General features: G+C 37.5%; 1 long non-coding RNA gene across 1 annotated transcript; it reads right to left on the reverse strand.

Annotated features, from left to right (window-relative positions):
- Positions 1-8,105: 8,105 nt before the first annotated feature.
- On the reverse strand, positions 8,106-11,362 carry LOC138118698 (uncharacterized). The gene is made up of 3 exons (XR_011155260.1): positions 11,202-11,362; positions 9,400-9,536; positions 8,106-9,270 (listed from the first exon to the last, which is right to left on the reverse strand). It is a non-coding gene; the product is annotated as an uncharacterized lncRNA (long non-coding RNA).
- Between the last annotated feature and the right edge of the window lie 10,352 nt (positions 11,363-21,714).

The following is a 21,714-nucleotide window of genomic DNA, read 5'->3' on the forward strand; positions in this document are numbered from 1 at the left end:
AAAATGATTGTGTTTCAGCTGTTATCATTTAGCTTCAATCTTATAGAAAAAAAGTAGAATTCTTGAAGTCTTTTGAGATTTTTAGCTCCTAATAATTTGAATAGGTTTACTTTCACCTTTTACCTTTTTTCTTATGACATTAGTCGCTATTAATGAATATTTGAGCATCCAAAACCAAATATTTCTACCTCCTGAATATCTTATGAACTTAAATGAGACAAAGGAAATTCAGTTTTAGATAGGAAAAAAAATTAAAGGCATGATGACAAAGAAGAGCAGAGAAATGAAGATTAAACAAATTGTATAGATGAAAGCATAAAAGTTTTTTGTTCAATAAATTCTGTAGCACTAGACCTAGTTTTATAAAGGATATAAAGTAGCTGATAACACATTCTGATTCCTCCCCAAAATGTGTATCCTTTTTGAATTAGCTTTGACCTACATTCTGTAGTATCATCAACTTCTGGTATTTGGAGAACAATTTGGCCTTATGTCTAATTACTGAAGAATAGAGCAAAGAGTTTACTGAACAAGAGTGTTGACTGAAGATATTTGATGTTTAAACCATTACCCTTTAATTATGAAAACACTAAAGAATCAGTTCAGATGTTTGTAATGGATTTTCATAAGCAAATCCTCTGACAGTTGCATTGGAAGACTTAGCTCTTATTCCCTCTGCCAGAGTTTGGTCCAAAGGGCTTCAGCATATAGTGGTTCTGACACAAATTTCAGTGGTGATTTCATCAGTGTCTCTTGCTTGTTCGTCAATGTTAAGATATTTGAGGTTTTCTCTTAAGACACCATAACATGATAAAGAACAGATGCTCAAATTAAATTTTCCATTGAAAAATCTCAAAAACATATCATTGAAAAATATTGGTTCAAATTAAAAGAAAAATAAACAAATTATGTATTGTATTCATTGGAGCATCCCACTTTTCTGGTAGAAAACAATTTTTCCTAAATTTTACTTGCTGTTTGGATGTTCTGGAGTTCATTTAAGGTCTTTACCACTGGGGTGTAATGGATACAAAGTTGCAAAGTCAGGGGTATCTTGTATTATGTAACCATCAGGCGGTTGCTCCTAAGTAGCAGGGACAGGTTCGTGGGGTCCATAAGTGAAGTGCAAAATTGGTCACTTTCACTTCTCATATTTATTGTTTCCTGATGTATCCAGGAGGTTTTTCTTGGCCAGAAACCAGTATTTTCCTGTTTTCTACCCCTAATTATCTCTGCATGCCACTAAACTAGGATTTTAAAACATTAATTTAAACCTAGGATATACAATTCATACACGGTGTATTAAAAAAAAAAAAATCCATCTGCAAATTTTATTTTTTTTATGTTTTCCATGATTTAACCCCAGTCAGCAGCCAAGACCCACACAGCTGCTTGTTCACTCCCCCACCAGACTGAAGTGAGAGAGAATCAGAGGGTAAAAAGGTAGGAAGCTCCGGGATTAAGATAAAGACATGCATAGAAGCAAAGCAAAGCAAGGAATTAATTCACTGCTTCCCATGTGCAGGCAGGTGGTCAGCCATCTCCAGGACAGCAGGGCCCCATCACATGTAACAGTGACTTGGGAAGACAAACACCATCACTCCATCCCCCTTCCTTCTTCCCCTCACTTTATGTACTGAGCATGATGCCATATGGTCTGGAATATCCCTTTGGTCAGTTTGGGTCACCTGTCCTGGCTGTGTCTCATTCAAGCCTCCCATGCTCAGCAACAACAAAAACTTCTCTATGTTATCAACCTTGTGTTCATCACAAATCCAAAACACAGCCCTATACAAGCCACTGTGAAAAAAATTTACTCCATTCCAAACCAGCACAGTGAGCTACAATCTCAGAGTAGAAGATTAGAAAAAATAAGGTGTTACCACTTTATAGAGCCCTGAAGTACTGAATGAATATATCTGCATAGTGCTTCAGCAATCTCTTTAAGCACCTGAAAACCAGCGTGTACTAAGAAACTACTTGTTTATTGCTATTCTTCCTAACTCATGCTCATTTCACTTCATGTCATCCATTTTATTTAAATTGAACATAATAGTTACATGGGTAAATACCAAAATAATCCCTGCTAGTAATGTTAAGGTATCAGTAATTTCATGTTTTATACGCCCTCAGTAAAGTGCATTGAGACACAAGAAGCTAATCACCTCATAAAATAAGCCAGCACCACAGTGTTTGCAGGCTCTGTATAAGGCTATTTACCTGGTTAGCCAGTGGGGACAACCCAGGGCACAGTCTGACTCTGCACTGTCACCCAGGTGAGAGTCCCATCCCTCTTGGGTGGTTGTGGGTACACTTATCCAGGGAGAAACAGAGTTCAATAGTATGGGCACGAACCTTTCTGTGGCACCTGGCTTCAGTGTCAGAAAATGGTCCTGGATGTGTTTAATTTATTAGCCCTGACAAGTATGATTAAGTACAAAAGAGCAGATGCATTTTATTCCTTGAAATGGGCTTTAAAGTTAGTTGAGTTTAATGGAAAAGAACCTTTTAAACTTACTGGCATGTAAAAAGGCACAGAGCAATTTCATCTAAATTTAGATCTCTACCAGCTGCCATTGAAGTTATCCTACACTCTCATTATGGCCAAAGGAGAGGAATAAATATCTCCCCATCTAATTTATGGTAGCTGTCTATCTTATAACAACCTGAAATTTCTTCTGTAGGTGTTTATTTTCCTATCACTGATTACAAAGGGATCCTTGTGCAGATTCTGAAGGTTAGCTTTTAGAGCTCTAAGAATTGCTTCGAAATTAATCCTAACCTGAATTAGCTCTTAGCTTTCTAAAGGTAAAGTACTAGGAGGTTTTTTTTCTCTGATGTGTCACAACACCATCAGTTTCTGCTCTTTTCTGTTGTAGGAAGTGAAAGTTTGAAACTAGGTTGACTAAGCAGAGGCTTTTAAAACTATTTAACTTAGAAGCATACTTATATCAGAGCTTATACTCTACCTTTTGTTTGCATTGTTTACCAGAGGTCCTTAAATCAGGGATTTTGAGTAACTTAAAGGGCATATGTATATAATATTTATCATCATTGTGATCATAAGAAATACCCATGTTTTTAGGGTTTGTATACAGAATAAAAATATTGATAGAATGATGAGAGCAGCTACATATCTGTGGTAAAATTGTAAATGGCTTCATAGAAAAAATTCTGCTCTGGCAATTTTTTCACTTATAAGTCAGACTGAAATGCCACTATCATTATATGTTGTATTATTTCTCTGTCATTTGTAGGATCAGAAAAATTATTGTCAAAACTTTCATCATCTTATCATGTGAAAATCTCAAATAAATATCACCACCTTCTCATCTTTTGACTGAAAGAGTAATCTCCATACTAATATAATGGTAAAGTAAAAAGGCATACTGGTAACACAGACCATGACTTTTTTTTAAGGAAAAAAAACAGCAGTGGAAAAGCAAAGAACATGGACAAGACAAACCATATATGTCTACTTAGGGAGATACCCACAAATAGTGACCAAATTTAGCTTAAACTGCATTGACCTTTTCAGAATTTAATTATGGAGAACATTTTCTTACCTTCAAGACTAAACCTCCATTATTATATACTTAAATTATAAATAGAAATATATTTTATTAATTTCTGTTGTACTCTCATAGTTTCATACTTGAACTCTTTTCTTACTTGAACACTTGAATATTCTAAATTAAATTTTTTTGGTAGATATATGTGTAATTTGCTTAATTTTTTTTTATTCTTCTGGTTTTTTGGGTGGGTTTTTTTACTAATTACACTAGCCCATTTTAAAATTTGCTAAACAGTGGAAAAATCACAGAATCATAAAATGGGTTGGGTTGGAAGGTACCTTAAAGATCAACCAGTTCCAACAACCCTACCAGAGGCAGGGATGCCTTTCATTAGACCAGGATGCTCAAAGCTCCATCCAACCTGACCTTGAACATTTCCAGAGAATAAAATGTTCATTCTTTTAGAATCTTTAGAAATTGTAAACTTCTGAAGTTGTAAAAACTAAAAAAGTCCCCTAAAACACCCCTAAAAGTTGTAAACTAAATTCCAAGTTATACCAACTGACTCTATAGGTCATGATCCGTGATCAAAGGTATAGCACTATTCTTTACCTCTCCTAATTTTAAAATTTCTGTTTTCTTCACAGGATTGACTCTAGGATAATCTCAGTTATTTGACCTCTTTCTACCAACTCTGCCTGCTTGCCTGCCTTGCCAATACCTAAAGCTTGACAGGAATAAATTAACCTCTAACATACAATTGAGTCAGAAAATTTATGCCTTATGTACATTTGATAAAAATGACAGATGCTTGCACAACTGGCTTACTTGAAAATCTGCAGTACCACTAGAAATATTATCAGTCCCTAATTCTATATGCTGTGTATTCAAAAAAATACCATTTTACTTTTCCCCAGTGTCGCTGTTTGAGCCTGGCTAGATGCCAGGCACCCAGTAAAATACTCTATCACTCCCTTCCTCAGCAGGACAGGGGGAGAAAGTAAGATGAAAAAAACCTCGTGGGTCAAGATAAAGGCAGTTTACTAACACAGAAGGGAATGTCATGAGTGCACAAGCAAAGAAAAATAAAGCCAAAATTTTATTCTTTACTTCACATCAGCAAGCAATGTCTGGCCATTTCCCAGGAAGAAGGGCTTCAGCACATCACAGTTGCTTCAGAGGGCAAATGCTGTAAATAACAAATGATGAATGCCCCTCTCCCTCAGCCTTTTTCCTCCTAAGCTTTTATTGTTGGACAGATTTCATACGACATGGAATACCCCTTTGGTCAGTTTGGGTCAGCTGCTTTGGTTTTGTGCCCTTCCAAGGTCTTGCCCACCCCCAGCCTGCAGGTGAGAGTGGAATGTTGGAGAGACAGCGCTGAGGCTGTGCCAGCCCTGCTCAGCAGGAGCCAAAACACTGTGGTCTTACCAACACCTTTCCAGCTACCAATGCAAAACACAGAGCTGTGAGGGCTGCTGTGGGGAAAATTAACTCCATCTCAGCTAGACACAACACATCCAGCTTAAAAAAATTACAATAATAGATGAATAATGATAATAATAAATTTAAATAACAACCAAAAAATGCTGAAAGTTTTTGATCTGTATTTAGGTTCTGTAGGCATCCCATTCATGCTCCAATCTGATAAGAACTCTCAATTACTTTTGATAATCAAGCAGATGCACAGACATGCAATATGTCCACAGACATATTCCAGGGTTTTATGTTGCATATAGAAATTAATACTGAGGTTTGCTATGGATTTAATAGAAAGAGAAAACCTTAGAGTCCTTACTAAGCCACTTCCTTCTAATAGGATTAATTCTAAGTATCTGTTCTGAATGAAGTGTTCTCCTTAATTATGCAGCAACATAAAGCTAGTATGGGGTCAGGCTCACAGTAGTCCTAAGCTGGGAAATTTCCCTTTAACTTGTATTTTTAGATTTTTAGATCCATGTGTATTTTACCTTCCCTTTTCTTTTCTTTTTTTTTTTCTAAGAGAGGGAATGATTTAAGACAGTCATTGAAATTCATAGTTATAATTAAACACAGTGCTGTATGCCCTGCTGGACAGACAGACACTGCCAAGCATCAACTAGACTGGCAAAGGTCAATAATATTTCAGATGTACCAACATAAACCCAAAGAATTATAACTCAGGGTTCAAAATGATAAATTCTATTACTATCTAAGAATGTAGTTCCAAGTCATCTGACCACATTCTAAGTCATTTCAGCTGGCTTTGGATTTTCATCACTATAAGTAAGAATGAATTCTGACCACTGTCTTTGCTGATTAGGGTTCATTGTAATTTAATTCTGTCAGGAATATGACAGCACTCTGGAACAATCTGAAGGTCGTTATGCTCTTGCTGATGCTGGTGCGTGTAGAAGTAAGGTTGATTACTGTCAATGTGGAAATAAAAAAATCTGAAACCAATGATATCCTAAAAGAAGAGTGATGTCTCCACATGTGTAGTGCAGCAGTCATGTGGCTGTCAGGAGACTGAGTATTCTGGCTGCTAATGATTAGAGAAGATTACAAGAGGCATAACAGGTTTTTGAAGTTGTTACAGTTTTTATAAATGAGAAGCAATATGGTGAAACATGGAATCTTAGAGAAGATGAACTATTTTTGTTCTCATAAATCACTTTTGTTATTGTGGGCAGGATATTGCAGTGAAATTATCCCATAGCTGCAACTGCAGTAGTTTTCTTTTACATTAGTGTAAGTACAGAGAAGCATCTCAAGACAAATTTCCACTCTTTTGTTTAAGAAGGGGAAGAAGAAAATCTTAGAGAACTAGAGGCCCATCAGTCTGCCACACTCGTCTGTAAGCCACGCCCAGTTGCAGGAAGGACAAGGACAGGAATAGGAACAGTTGACAAAGAAGAAGCAAGGTCCATTTGATAGTCTTCAAAGAAGAGAAAATGTGCTCTGTTGACTTTGTAACGTGGTTAAAGACCAAAAAGTTTGGACAGAAGGCCTCAACAAGTTCAAAAACAATAACCAGTTTTAGGGAGCAGCTGATAAGATGGAGAAAGCTGCTACCTCGAGGGACTTCCACAGGCTGGAGGAATATCATCACTTTCAACAAAGGCAAATGGGAAGACCTGCAGCTGGATAAAACAATTCCAGTGCAACCACGAGGACTATGCTTCTGCCGTTTAGAAAGCAGGCTGCTGGAAAGGCACAGGGATGTGAAGGAGAAGAAGCTAAACAAGAGTCATCAGTAGTCCCATGCAGCAAAGAGAGAAAGGCAATCACCTGCTGGACTGTATTAAGACAGAAGCCAGCTGCCACCTGGTGGCACCTGAAGTACTGGTCCTTGCCCTCAAAGTTTTGCAGTACAAGGAAGATTTTGACATGTTGGAATTGAATTAAGTATAGCACTATAAGGGTGTTTGAGTACTAGACATGTCACTGAGAGGAAAAATGACACTACTCATTTCTCTCTATTGAACAGAGACAGCAAAAGGTAGACTGTCAGGGAAATGCTTTCTCATGACTCATACATGCACATCATTGGGGACTGGCCTACTTTTGTCTGGGATAGAGTTATTTTTCCTCCTACCAGGCAATATAGGGCTGCGTTTCGGGTTCAGTATGAGAATAACATTGATAACACACCAATGTTTTAGTTGTTCCTCAGTAGTGCTCACCCTAAGCCAAGGAGTTCTCCATTGCCCACGCTCTGCCAGTGGGCAAGGACACAAGAAGCTGTGAGGGAGCATAAAACCAGAACAGATGATGTGAAGGGATTTTTCCTACCATAAAACATCAGGCGCAGTATGCAGACTGAAAGAAGTAGGTTGTGAACTGCAAGGGGACTGACACAGATTGGTTGGTAGGTGGTGAGCGACTGTTTTGTGCATCACTTGGGGTTTTTGTTTTCTTGAATTTTCTCTCTCTCGCTACTATTTCCCTTTCCTCTGTAATTATTCATATTATTGTATTTTATTTTATTTCAATTATTAAACTGACCTTATCTCAACCCACAAGTTTTACTTTTCTCTGATTCTCCTCATCAACCCACCAGGGAGTGGGAGGAGCAAGTGAGTGGCTCTAATATTTTCTATTGTTGTGATTATTTACAGATAGATACTGTAAGGATATGTGAATGAAAACTCTCTGCTCTTCTAAAGACATGTGGTAAATTGTCTTCTCATAAAAGGCCCAAACATAAAAGCCATAAAAGGCCCAAACAATTAAGCCTTCTCATAAAAGGCTTAATTGTTTAAGCTGGAAAAGGGCTTAAAGGTCATCGAGACCAACCTTCTTCTACAAAATATGAACACGAAGCAACTTCTTAGAATAGGATATTTGTGCAATGCTAACTCCTCAGAGTTTCACTGTTGTATGCCTGTCATGTGCAATTGGTTTTAGTCCTTTCTCTTTCCTATCCCTAGTAGTAAATTTTATAATTTTCACCACAGGAGCATCTGATACTTTAACTGGCAACAAATACCTGTATAAAATACTAAAGAAATAGCAAATGCAATCTCCTTGAGTTGTTGGGACATTAACAATAGCAATGAAAAAGTCCTTTAATAATCTCGCATGCAATCACATTAAATGCCTGTAAATAATAAAAACATCAAAAACACATATAGAAAGTGTAAGAATATTCTGTACTATTGTTACAATCAAACCAGTGAGAGGTGCCTCTGCCCAAATTAAGGTGCAAGCAAAATCATATGCTGAAGTCAAAAATATGGATTTTATTTAACAGTAAACATGAGGGACAGAGATAGAAAGGAATAGAAAAGGGGTTGGGGGGTACTGCTAAGCTCAATCTTTAGTTCTCTGACTGGTCCCAAGCAGGATCAGTTGCTGACACAGATGATTTTCTGCTCATGTAACACAATGGTGACCAGAAACAACCCCTTTTTCCTATCACAATAGCTTCAGCAGAAGTAGTCCCTAGAAATGAAACCGCTACTTAGCAAGAAATGTTGAAAACAGAGAGGAAAAACAATAAAGAAAAGGCAAAACCCAATAATACAATTTTTTTAAAATCTAAATGTTATTACAGCTGGTGATGGGGTCAGTGGCTCTGATCCAGGAAGAGGTGACCAGTCCAGGGAGATGGTCCCAAAAGGAATCTCCTTCCCGAGGCCCAGTGTCTTCCCTCAGCTGCTGGCAGAGGAGCCCTTGCAGAGGCTGTCAGCTCTTTAGTGATTATCAGCTCGTGATTCCAGCTCAGCTCTGCAGGGCACCTCCAGGCTAAGCCAGACCAGAGAGAGACGAGAGGTCCGTGTGGCTGGTTCCGCACAGAGGTAGCTTTATTGTTGGTCCCCTCCGGCAAAGGGGAAAGCCAGGGATGAGAACCCTCTCTCTGGCACAGGAGCCAGAGGGCTTGCTTTTATAAGGATACAGGGGATGGGTGAAGACCAATGGGTTACAAAGGATCTGCATAGGGTCTCCTAAAGGATTGTGGGTCTGTCTTTTCTCGTCGTGACCAAAGAAGCAGTTGCCTTTCCAGGGAGTCCTGCTGGGTGATTGTGAAATCTCCTTATCTCAGCAGAGATCCCTCCAGGGCAGGGGCTGGGCATACCCCACAAAATGTGATGTCACTTTTTAAATTAAATATCTTCAAGAGAACTATTTTAGTTTGTTTCATTGAAGAGAAATCTAGTTTTTCTTTCTTGAGGTTTATACTCCAGTATCAGGATCTCTGTCAAAGAACCCACTCTTCATGACCAATTTTGGCTCTAAAATCTTTTAAATAAGGCTCAGGATGATTAAGGTTCTGAGGAAAAAAAAAAAAAAAAGGCAAACCAAAAGTTTCCCCTTTGTGTTTAAACCCTCAGTGGTAAACACTAAGAACAAACACCCCTATAAAAAGCTCATAATGCCAAGGCCAACAGCAGGAACTAACCTTTTCTACTCAACTTTCCTATGATCAGATGTATAGAAATAACACCTCAGCTTCAGATCACAAGCTTGTTTCTTCAGAAGTATCAGTTCATAGTTTGTAAGTTAGGAATCAAGATACAATGTGTAGCAGATTCTGGACTTCAAAGAAAAAGAAGAAAAGCAGGAATAATCAGAGCAAGGGGAAGGGCAGACCCTTTAAAATCTCAGGCACAAATAGTTGTTAAAATAGATCAATCTGTTATTCAGACTGTGTCGGTTGATTTGTTTCAAGCCTTGGTTTGACCTTTGCACCTCTTAAGTAAGTAGCTTTTGAGATCCCTCTTCTTAGAAAACTCTGTTTTCTGGAGCCAATCCTGAGGGAAAAATTGCTTAGCAACAAACCCTTAGCAGACTATCACCTTCTACAAGACCTTTCTCACCTCAAAAAGATCATGCATCCTGAGAGCCTAAGATCTAAGTTGGAAGTTTAGTGCTTCTATGGAAGCACTAAATGTTTAGGGAAAGAAAGAAATAGTGTGAAGTAAGCAACTGGTAAATATGATTTTTGACATTAATAATAAAGGGCCATAGTTTTTGTACTTATAATGCAGTGATGGGTCTAAGGGCTTGTCAGGGTTTGCATTGGTCTAACCTGATTTTAGGCATCCTCTAGAGGTCTAGTGACCACTGCCACAGCCATGATGTAGCTGAAAATCTGTAAATACTACATACAGTACAGACATGAGAAACCCATTTATAATATTACTGCTTAGTAATGGCTGTGGAAGCTGCAGTGTGCAGCTTTCAGACTTTAGGTGAGCATCAGACTCCCCCTGAACACCAAATTCCTCATTCAGAAAACTCTTGGTGTTGACAGCTCACTGTTATACTCCATGACATCCCTACTTCAGAGAGATGTAACCAGCCTTTGGGCCTAGAGAACATCAGCGAACAAGAAAAACATCAAGAAGAGCGTGTAAATATTTACTTTTAAAGCATTACAGTTTTAGAAAATTATTAAAGTGTTTTTCCACTATAAATTTTGACTGAAAAAGCTGGCATTACCACAATGGAGCCAAAAAAAAAAAGTGGCTTTGAGGGAACTCATGCCTTCTGACCAACAAATCAATATGATTGCACAGAAGCATCTTATTATTTAAAATACCCCTGTGTTCACACATCTCACAACTTTGACATAATAACTTACTTATACACTTTGCTTACATATACATTCTACCTACTTATTCATTTCACTTGCTTATCTTATGCTACTTATACATATCACTCTATTTATACATTTTCTTACTTACACTTTTTACCACTTCTACATAACACAGTACTTATGCATTTTACCTACTTATGCATTTTGCAGCTGCTGTGCATGAGATCTCACATTGCTTGATTGGTTTCTCTATTTTGTCCATGAGCTCTACATGCACTTTTCTGATAATATGATTGACTTTAATCTAGTGCAGCACAGTCCTTCAATGTCGGGGGTCTCCTCCCCCTGCCATGTAGCCCTGGGAGAGGGGCCCTGAGGGGAGGCACAGGGTTGTGGTGGTTTGTGTTCCCCTTGGCGGGCAAGGACCCTCGGGTGCCGTGATTGCCTCAGTTCCTCAGCAGAGCCCTGGCCATGGGGCTGGAGAAATGAACATCTCTGAAACATCTACCAAGAATTGGTCCATATATATTTCCTTTCCACAGGACTCCTGGTTTGATATATGCATGTTACAGTAATCCCTGCTGTAGCACTTTTTAACCTATTCCTTGCTGTCCTGGTATTTAGTTTTTCAGCTTCTTCCTTCCCAATTCAGCACAGTTTACCTTTCAGTCCTTGCTGAATTCCTGAGTGCTCTAACAGGTGGGGCTCCTGATCCAGGCAAGCAACGTCAAGATGATAACAGCAGTAAAACCCATCCAGTGATCAGCAGCCAACTTAGTCCAGGAAATCTAAACAAGAGGACAGCAAGGAACAGAGAACAACTATAAACCTGTCCCTCCCCTCAAACCTTCAGACTGGAGCTTAAAAACCCTCTTGGGGCTGATGTGCTGCAGCTGAAGGTGGAAAGGCCAGGTGAAGCTGGTGAGGGTAATTCCAGCCTGGTCCCACTCTGAGGGCTCTGGTAAAAATAACTAAAAATGGTTTGGCTGGGGCACACTATCAAGGTTCAAATACTTTACAACATGGCATTCTGATTCTATTGTTAAGAATTACAGACTAACACTAAATTCCTATCTACATTCCAGTGTTTAACCACCCTGACAGAAAGACTATTTTCTTATATTGACACAAAATATCCAATATTTCACTTTCTGCCCATTGTCTCACCCTGTTACATCTTAGGAGTCTGGTTCTGTCTTCTTTACACCTTCCCAGCAGTATTTATACACCTTGATCCCCCTGAGCTTTCTCTTCTCAAGACTCACCAGTCCAAGACCTTTCAGACTCTCCTTGTATGAGAGATGTTTCACACACCAAATCACCTCCAGTGCCTTTCTGTGGACTTGGTGCAGTATGTGCATGTCTCCCTTGTAGAAGGGAGCACAAACTTGGGCCCAGCACTCATGATGCATCTCACCAGTACCAATCACCTTCTTGTCCTAACATGTTTGGAAATGGTATCCAGAACTATTTGCTCCATTACCTTCTCAGGGACTGAAGTAAGGTTGATGGTTTTGTAGTTCCAGTAGTTTTGCTGTTTTTCTCTTAGGCATCTTCTTATACCCTAGAAGCAGCTCCAAAAATTTTGATATACATATCCTTTTTACAGCTAAAGCACGAGTACTGGTAAAGAATATGTACAAAGCACATTCTTTATTAAAGTTTGTGTTAGTCAGAGTTACAGCCTGTATGTTATACCATGCCTGGAATCCTTTGGAAGTACAAACAAATTTACTACTTTCTTCTTCTACTTAAAACAAATGAAGTTATAATTTTCATATTAATTAGTGCATTCACAATTTCATATGTGCATTCTTTGAACTTGCAATGAGATATCCCTTTTTTAAATTCCTGTTGTACCTTGGTCATTTTTAAGCAGTATGAAATCTCTGAGTTTTCTTCCTTCTCATACAAATTATCAGTATTTTGGACCAGATATTTTCCAAAATCTTTTAACATCTGTTTTACTGATTTTTTCATACATATATGAAGTGCAAATAAGGCAATAGTGCATGCATTGTTAAACAGACACTTTTACAGTTCTAGAGTTCATGCTCTCTTCATTTAAACACATCTTTTCACTTTGGAAATAGATCTTTTTTTAGATAGCTGCCTTTCTCTGATAATGAACTTTTGATACTTTTCCAGATTTATGCTATCCGGCTTTTATTTATCTACTTAAATTATTTTTTTATTAATGTAGAAAGGGATATTAAAATGAATAAATATTTAATTAATTTTTTCTGAAAAATTTAAAATATGTCCTTGAAAAACTTTAATGCCACATGCAATTTTTTCACTCATTTATTCTTTTAGCCACTTTTTTCACATTTTTCCTTTAAAATAACTACAACATTCCTGTGCATCTTTTCCTGCTGACCTTACACTTCACTGAGGGTTTCACTTGCACTGTTATTCTCCTATGAGAATTTTACTTCTGAGTAAATAATGAGAGCTTTTTGTTTGTTTTGTTTTGTTGTTGTTTTGTTTTATTTTCCATGATATTGTATCTCAGTCCTGTGCACTGATAGGAGAAAATGTTATTATTTTCTTGTGGTAGCCTGATTAATTTTTCCAAGAAGCAGTTTATTGATGACATCTAATTTATTGCTTGTATCTTGCATGAACATTTACCCACATTACTTGGAGTAATTGAAATCTCCTTTACAACTTCTCATCTCCATTAGACACAGATGAATAATGCCATTTCAGATGCCCCAAAGCAATGGAAGCTTTCACACAGAGTTGAGAGGTGTGACATAGGTCTTTAGGGCAATATCTGATCTTCTACACCAGGAACTGGATAAGACAGTGAGCACCCTAAGGAAATGTCACTAGACACCTTTATGCTAACAACTGAACCGTGCCCTGTTTCTTTATCTGTAACAGGATTCTTCATCTAAAGCTAGGTAAGTCTGCTAGAAAACACACTTTGAGTTCCTTCATTAGAACAACAAGCCAAGCATGTCTTGTACGCTCCCAAAGTGAATACCCACTCATAAAATGCCACTCAAAATCTACTCTCACTGGGATGGCATTACATATGAGATTCAATCATTAAATTTTTTTAAGAAGTTAATGCTTGAAGCAAATCCAAAAATATCTTATAATTCACAATTCTATTAAAATCTATATGAAGTCCGTGGCAGTGTTGACCCACATTTGCAGCAATTAAGAAAATAATACAATTAACATCAATTTCAATTAATTTCACCCTGGTTTCCTACATATAACACAAGTCCAATTATTTTAGGTTTCTTTGAAGTAGGAGAAAGCACGTTATCCAAGAGGGAAAAATGCACAATACAGCTGCCACATGAAGAAGCAGTCAATTTGCATGGTGTATAGCAAAGCTTATGGCAAAAGCGAAGATATTAAAGACACTGTCATTATATTTCTAAATTCTCTTTTCTCTTAAAAGGTTTGCTTTCATCTCTTGGGATAGTTGGAGGGAAAGAAACAGTCAGCTACTGTACATCAAAATTATGCTTAGTTGTAAACTACCTTGTAATTGTATCTGTGAAAATTAAAAACAACTAAATATTCTTCACATCTATTGAAATTGTGTTCTGTAAGGTAAATTGAAGTCAAAGAAGAAATTAAGTCAAAGGTAGCAACAGGAATGGAAAATAGGCTCTAGATAAGATATAGCAGTAGTACTACAGAAGTATATAACAACTGTGTTGACAAGCTTCAGCACATAGGCTACAAAGTGTACTAAAATGTGGTTTTGAATACAGTCGAGGAAAGAATGAAAGATATTTTTTGAAGACAGAGAGAATTATAAGCATGAAAATGTAGAGCTGATCATCCTGCACTGTTAAACATAAATAAAATTGCCTACTGATTATGCATAAATGAGGAGAGGAGAGGAGAGGAGAGGAGAGGAGAGGAGAGGAGAGGAGAGGACAGGACAGGACAGGACAGGACAGGACAGGACAGGACAGGACAGGACAGGATGCAAATACAGCTGTATTGATTCAAGAAAAACAACTACCTAGAATCTAATCTCCAAAATTATGTAGCACAGAAATAATGACTGTCCCTGGCCAGTTTTGTTTTGTTTTTTTTTTTTTTGTACATTAAAAAATGGGAATGTGTTGTGCCTACTAAAAGAAAGGAGCTGCCTGGCTCTTTCTTGTTCTTTGAGCCAGGAAGTCATGAATATCATTACCACCATTTCCATGGCAGCATCACAATCCCAATACTAGTCTTACCATCGCTGCTGAACCTTTCACTGCTGCTGCTGAAGACACTACAGAATTTATGGTCTCACTCCTATCTCTCCAATCTTCTGCTAATTAGCTAAGAAAGAAGATTAATAGGTGTGTGTTCCCTCTCGACAGCTATGGGTTTTTCTTACTTCTCTGTCTCCTTATTTGTCTTTTTGGGCATAAAGATTACAGCAAAAGGATGTTTGAAACCTCCAGTCCATGGCAGTGTCTGCAGCTGTAGCCCTGTCTAACCCTTCTCTCCTGCCACTAGCTTGGACTGTCAGCTCTTGACATGCTACAGTGGCTGCATGCTGTCCTATCAAAACCACCATAGAATCCTAGAATGCTTTGAGTTGAAAGAGACCCTAAAGATCATTTTGTTCCAACCCCCCCTGCCACAGCCAGTGACACCTTCTGCTAGGTCTGTTTGCTCAGAGCCCCATCCAACCCGGCCTTGAACACCTCCAAAAATGGAGCATCCACAACTTCTCTAGGCAGCCTGTTCTGGTGCTTTACCACTACCTGAGTAAAGAATTTCTTCCTAACCTCTAACCCAAATCTCTTCTCTTTTAGTTTAAAACCATTCCCCCTTGTCCTATCACTATCTGCCTATGTAAAAGTTGCTCTCCATCTTTTTTACGAGCCCCTTTAAGTACTGAAAGGCCTCAGTGAGGTCTCCCTTGAACCTTCTCTTCTCCAGGCTGAACAACCTCAGTTCTCTCAGCCTGTTTTCACAGCAAAGATGCTCTGTTTCTCTGATTATCCTCAGGGCTCTCCTCTGGACTCACTCCAACAGGTCCTTCCTGCGCTGAGAGCCCCAGAGTAAGGTGCAGTACTTCAAGTGGTGTCTCCCGAGGGTGGAGTAGAAGGGAGGAATCACCTTATTTGACCTTCTGATCTTGCCTTTTTTGGCCCAGGATGTGGTTGGTCTTCAAAATCTTAAATATTCAGTAACGTTTCTACCTGTTTAGAAAACTGTCAAGGCAAGAAAGTCAGCTGTTTGCTAAAAATAAAGTGGGGGGTCTAGATCAAGAGTGTGCGTATCTTCCACCACAGAAGCTACCATTCTGATAAAAAGGAGCCAGACTAGTCCTTTCTGATGATATTGCATTTCTAAACTGGTAGCTGTTCTTGCACTGTGATACATTAGATAAACAGTAAGATTCAGCAGTACCAGAAAAACAGTACCCAAAACCATGAGACTTTCAGCAGTACTCTCCTACAGTGCACTGAGCCATGTCAGTGGAATTTGGCAAAAGTTTAAATGAATGTTACTGCTGTCTGTAATGTTCCAGGAACTTCTTGGAAATGACAGACGACATCTTGTGGACAATAACAATAAATAAACTAGCATAAACTCATTATGCTGGTTCCAGTGTGATGACATTTTCAACAAAAAACAGGGGTTTATTTTCTTGTTTGTTTGTTTTCCTGAGATAAACTTGTTTACACATAGCCTTTCCAAATACCAAACAATTGTTAAATAATGAAAATTAAAATTATTGAGATTATTTATGAAACATTATTGTTAGCTTGCTCTACATCTACATAGTATTTTCATTTGAGTTGTAGCATACTTTTAATACAAAAAGAAATATTTAACATATTGGTCCGTATTAAAAAAAAAAAAAAGAAAGAAAAATGTTATGTGTTGCCTTAATCAAAGTTAAACTTATTTTCTGATTTTCACCTATTGTTCATAGTTTATACCCAAGCGGATACCTTCAAATACAGCTGCACTGAAATCATAGTCCTCTTTATAAAATCACCACTCTTGACAATTTATTTTAATACTGAAAATTTCTTCTTTGCCAGGGTGTGCGTTCAGATATATTTTTACATACTCATTCCAAAATTAGATAGTTTTGCAGAAGGAAGGATGAAGTCAAGGCTATATCAACTCCAGAGGAAAAACTCAATGGTACAAGAATGCAAACAGGTAAAACTATATTTCTTGGTAAATTGGTAAATTGGTTGGTAAATGGGAGATAGCAGTAAGATCATGAATATCCTAGTCTAGACTAAGTGAAAGCTCTTTTCCTTACTGAATTTGATCTGACCTGAATTCTAATATTGGAACCACAATCCAGGAACTAATCTTCACAATATTCTGTCCATATTATTGAATACACTTCTATACAAGACAATTTAATATATCCTTTTGAATATAAAAATCTTTGTATAATCAATTTTATGCAAATAGCTGTACTTTATGTTGCTTGAAGAATACTTTTTCACTTAAAACTGTTTCCAGAACTGTATTCACTTCTGCTTGCTGGGAAAGTGAAATGTAAAATGCACTTGCCTGTTTTCAAATAATGAAACAGAATTCCTTGGCCACATACAGATTTCTACATTTGAGGTCTTCTCCATTTTTATATAATTTTGGAGAGAAATATGGTTACTAGATCAAGATTAGTCTTACCAGATAGAGGCATCCACTCAGAATGAGTCAGGGTCTAGACATGCCAGTTTATGACTATTGCCTAAAAAGAGAAACAGGGTGACTAGCTCATATATAAGTGTTGAGGTAAAAGGATTTCCATTGAGTACATCTTTACCTTGAAGGAAATAAGGGAAATTTTTAGTTTTATGTGCCTGAAAATAAAGACTATTCATAGCAACCAGAAACAAAACAAGAAAATATTACTCAAACTTAATAATCATAATCACTGATTAAGGAAAAACTAAGGACAGATTCAGAGAATATGCATCTCACCTTATTAAAAATAAAATTTGAAAAGGACAGTAGTAGAAGGTACAGTTCTAATTTTTTCCCACCCTCTTTTACTTTTTCCCTGCCTGCCCTTTCTGCAGCTTCTGTTAGAGAGCTTCTCTAAGCACAGGGAAGGAAGTAGTGAGAGATATTTTCCTTTATAAAGAGCTTGCAACACAAACCAATGCTGTCTTAATGGAGGTGGATAAAAGGACTGAAGATATCTCACACTGTTCCTACTACAATCTCTATTTACAATAGTTCATGGTTTGTAATAGCTACTTCAGGCTCTGTAGCAATATCTTCAGGAATATCTTGGGTGGGAAGCCATGTTTCAGGCTCACTGGCCTCAAAGACTGGTTGTGAGTATAAAAATAGGACCATAAAATTGAGTCCCATCAATGCCTATCTGAACAGAGAAACTCCAAGACTTTTATGTTTGTCTCATCATTAACTACTTACCTACTCAAAATGCTCCTTGAACCATTAACAATATAAACAGACCTAGTGAAAAAATGGATTGACTGCAATTCTAGGGGGAAAGGGAAAAGTGGTCTGTAAGGAAGCCCCTGAGCATCTCACAGATTAAGGTGAAACACAGTTGTTCACTTAGGGATATACTTTCATATCATACCCTGTGATGTTATAAAAGCTGGAAAAAAATCCTCTTCTGTCTCAAAAAAATATTATTTAGGTATGATTTCATTACTAAATAATGTTTTTTGAATGTCTTAAATGCTTTAAGTACTTTTGAAGTGTTTGTCCAAAAAAATCTGTCTACATGAACAAAATGTTACAGCAACATGGGAACTACCAGGAAAATGTTATTTTGGGTCAATTCTGAGTCCTACTTCTTTTCTGCACACCCAAACTCCATAAAAGTATGAAAACTGAGTTTTATAATTGTAATAAAAGAAACGTGCATTTTTCTTAGACTAACAGCCATGTGATTCTATTCACAGAGTTTTAAAGGTAAAAATATGAAAATACTTTGTCATCAAAATAAAATAATAAAAACAAACAACAATTTAAAAAACACACTAAATTTATCCAGTCTGATTTTTATATTAACAATATCATCTGATTTTGAACTTTTTCATTTTTTATTTTTCACTCTGGCTCAGGATCAATAAAGACAACATTTAGAATGCTCAGGAACTGTTACAAACCCCCCGTTTTTTAATCTACCACTAAAAATGACTTTGTTTAAGGTTTGCTATGTAAGCAGAAATATACTTTCAGAAGTGTGACACAGTGTTAAGATCTGATTATGGAGAGATGCTTCTGCCCAAATTAGGGTGCAAACAAGACCAATATGCCAAAGTCAATAATATGGATTTTATTAAAGTGTGAGGTAGAGACATAGAAAGAAATAGAAAAGAGAGGGGCAGGAGAGGGAGGGAGGGAGGGGGAGAGTGAGAGAGAAATTGAGGTAGAGAGGGAGGGGCTGGTCATTCAAAACTTTTCACTCTTTATTGATATGAGCAGATAATTAATGCTTATTTGGTACACAGTTCACTTTGTCTATTGGTTAAATGAGTCCCTCATTTCTAATGCTAATTAGTCCCATGCTCAGTCTTTCTCTTCTTCTGAGTCACTGGGTTGCTTGGTTCAGTTGGCCGTGAGTGTGTGGTCAGAATCTCCACCTGCCAGAATTACCTGGATAAAACCCAGTCAGAGCTGATTTCAGCACAGCTGCTGAGTTGCCTTTCCTTGTGGCCCATAAATTCCACATTCTTTGCGTCCCTTATCAGCCATCCATTCTTCTCCCTCAGATTTGTTAGCCTTACCCTAGGTCTGAGATAACACCCAGACAATGGTACCACCTTTACCTTATCTAAGTTCCCAGCTGTTGTGGCTTATCTTCCACTCCAAGTTCCAGGTGTCCAGGAAGGCATATTCAGGGGAGCTTCCTTGGTCATTGGTGGTGTCAGATGCCATCTGTCCCATAACTTGGGGTGATCTTTGTTTGACCAGTGATATGTGTATTTGCAGTTGCTTCTTTCCACAGTTTGCCAGCAGGAATTTTTGTCTGGATGTGTTAACCAGGATGTGCTACCCAGATCTCACCTCTGCCAGGCCTGGAGTTAGAAACATCCTGTCACTCCCTTCTGTGCTTATCTCATGGCAAAGTCCTTCTGTGGCCTAAAGAGTGTTTGAGACAGGCAACTGTGCTCTATTAGTCTTTACACATAATCTGTCAAAGCAATTAATGAATTTTAAAAGGGTGTTTATTTTTAAGCTTTTAAAATTTACAAAAGTTGTCCAAATAGTAGTTTAACCTCACATAAAAATAACTTCTGAATGGTAATAAAACATGTTAGAAATATCCTTTTCACTGAGTGAAAATAAACAAAAAGATGAAATGCTGGTCATATATTCTTTTTTTTTTTTTTTTTTTTTTTTTTTTGTAATTCTTATTTATTCTATTCTCTTCCTGCAAGATATAAGAAGAGATGGAAAGATTTAAAAAAGAAAAAAAGAAGAAAAATTCTTTCACCAAAGAGACTTCTGAATTATTTTACTTGAAAAAAAGCAAAAAACAAGCAAACATAAAACTAAATGCAAGACAGTCCAGATGAAAAAAAATCCATGTGATCATCTCACAGGATAAATCCAGATGATCTAAATTGGATTCAAACATGTATGTTGTCAAAAGCAAACAAAGATGTGCATTTGCAAGCCATCTAATCCTCCTGGCACATGCAAGATAAATCTGCAAACATATGGAGCTTGTATCTTAATTGAATATTCTGCATAGTTCTAATAATCTAGTGGTTAGAGTTCATCTCTAGTAGATGATATCTTGAAGTGCTGCCCTGAAAAAATGCAGACTTTGGAAGCCAGGAGAATTTTTTCAGTCCAGGATGACAAAACCAGTGTAAGAACCAGCTGTGAGTGAATGGAGCAGAAGGATATTCACTTTTTTTTTTTTTTTTTAAAGCAGATCTCAGTTGAAAAGCAAATGTGATGTCCCAGGTGTGAAAATGAGTGGAACAACTGCAAAAAAGGTTAATAGTCTTTAGAGATACCAGCTAAAATAGTCTTTTGAAAGCATGTATTTGTCAGAAATGGTTGTGAAATCCCAGACTGCTATCTTGGGCTAGACAATTAATTATGTCTGGAGAACTTCATGTGGTGCTACAATGCATTTGCATTCTTCATAGGAACAATTTCACTTCCAACTACTATAACAAATGCCTATGTCAGGAGACCATCTACCACTGCTTTCTGTCTCATTTACTTACTGTAATAGACTGCTTTGAGTAGTATACTAGTTTCCACTGGGAATTAAATTTATCCACAGCAGACTGAAAGGTGCTGCATTTTGGATTTTTGACCACAGCAGTCTGGATAAGAGAGGGATGTTTTAGCTATTATTTATCATCTATGCATTTTCTACTTATGCTGCCCCTCCATTGAGTAGGTTGGGGAGTACCAGAGGTTAAGCAGGGACACAGCCAGGAAATCTGACCCCAACAGACATGGAAGACATATGTCATGCTCAGCTATTAAACTACAGAAGGAGGAGAAAGAGGGAGGTCACATTCAGAGTTATGGCCTTTACACCTGATGAATCCCTGTTTTTCCCAGAAATGGCTAAATACCTCCCTGCCAAAGGGAAGCAGTGAATAAATTCCTTATTTTGCTTTGTCTGCATTAACAGCTTTGTTTTAGCAATGCAACTCCCTTTGTCTCAATCCATGTGTCTCTCCTGTGTTCTGCTGGAAGTGAGCAAGTGGCTGTGTGGGGCTGCAAGGGTTAAGCCACAAAATGTATCTTCACTTTAACCCATGTAATGCTGCTCAGATTTCTAATAGAGAACTGTTCATAGTTCTAAACAGCTCTCTAAAAACTGAAGATTACCAGAGCATTCAGCTGTTTTTATTCTTCATCACAAGATTCTTATTTAATAACTAACTTTAGTGAATTTGGTGAGCTAGGTAACTCAGGTCTTAAATGAAATTCAGAGAGGGTTTTTTTTGTATAAGCAAGATGCCCAATTGGGTTCAGCAGTGTGATATCTCATATTTTTAAAGAAGTGTGTCTACATGTTTGTGTGATGAGGCACACTACATAAAATTTTAAACTTGCACTAATTCAGATACATTTTCTAACTTAAATCGTCTGCTTCTGTCTTGAGCTTGATCTTTAAGACTTTATTGTCTTTGCCCTAAAATAGTCTTAAGTTTCTACATAATTATTTAACAGATGTTGTAAGATAGCACTACATATATGAAAAGA

The sequence above is a fragment of the Aphelocoma coerulescens genome, chromosome 1 (assembly GCF_041296385.1).
Source record: "Aphelocoma coerulescens isolate FSJ_1873_10779 chromosome 1, UR_Acoe_1.0, whole genome shotgun sequence".
Lineage (NCBI taxonomy): Eukaryota > Metazoa > Chordata > Aves > Passeriformes > Corvidae > Aphelocoma > Aphelocoma coerulescens.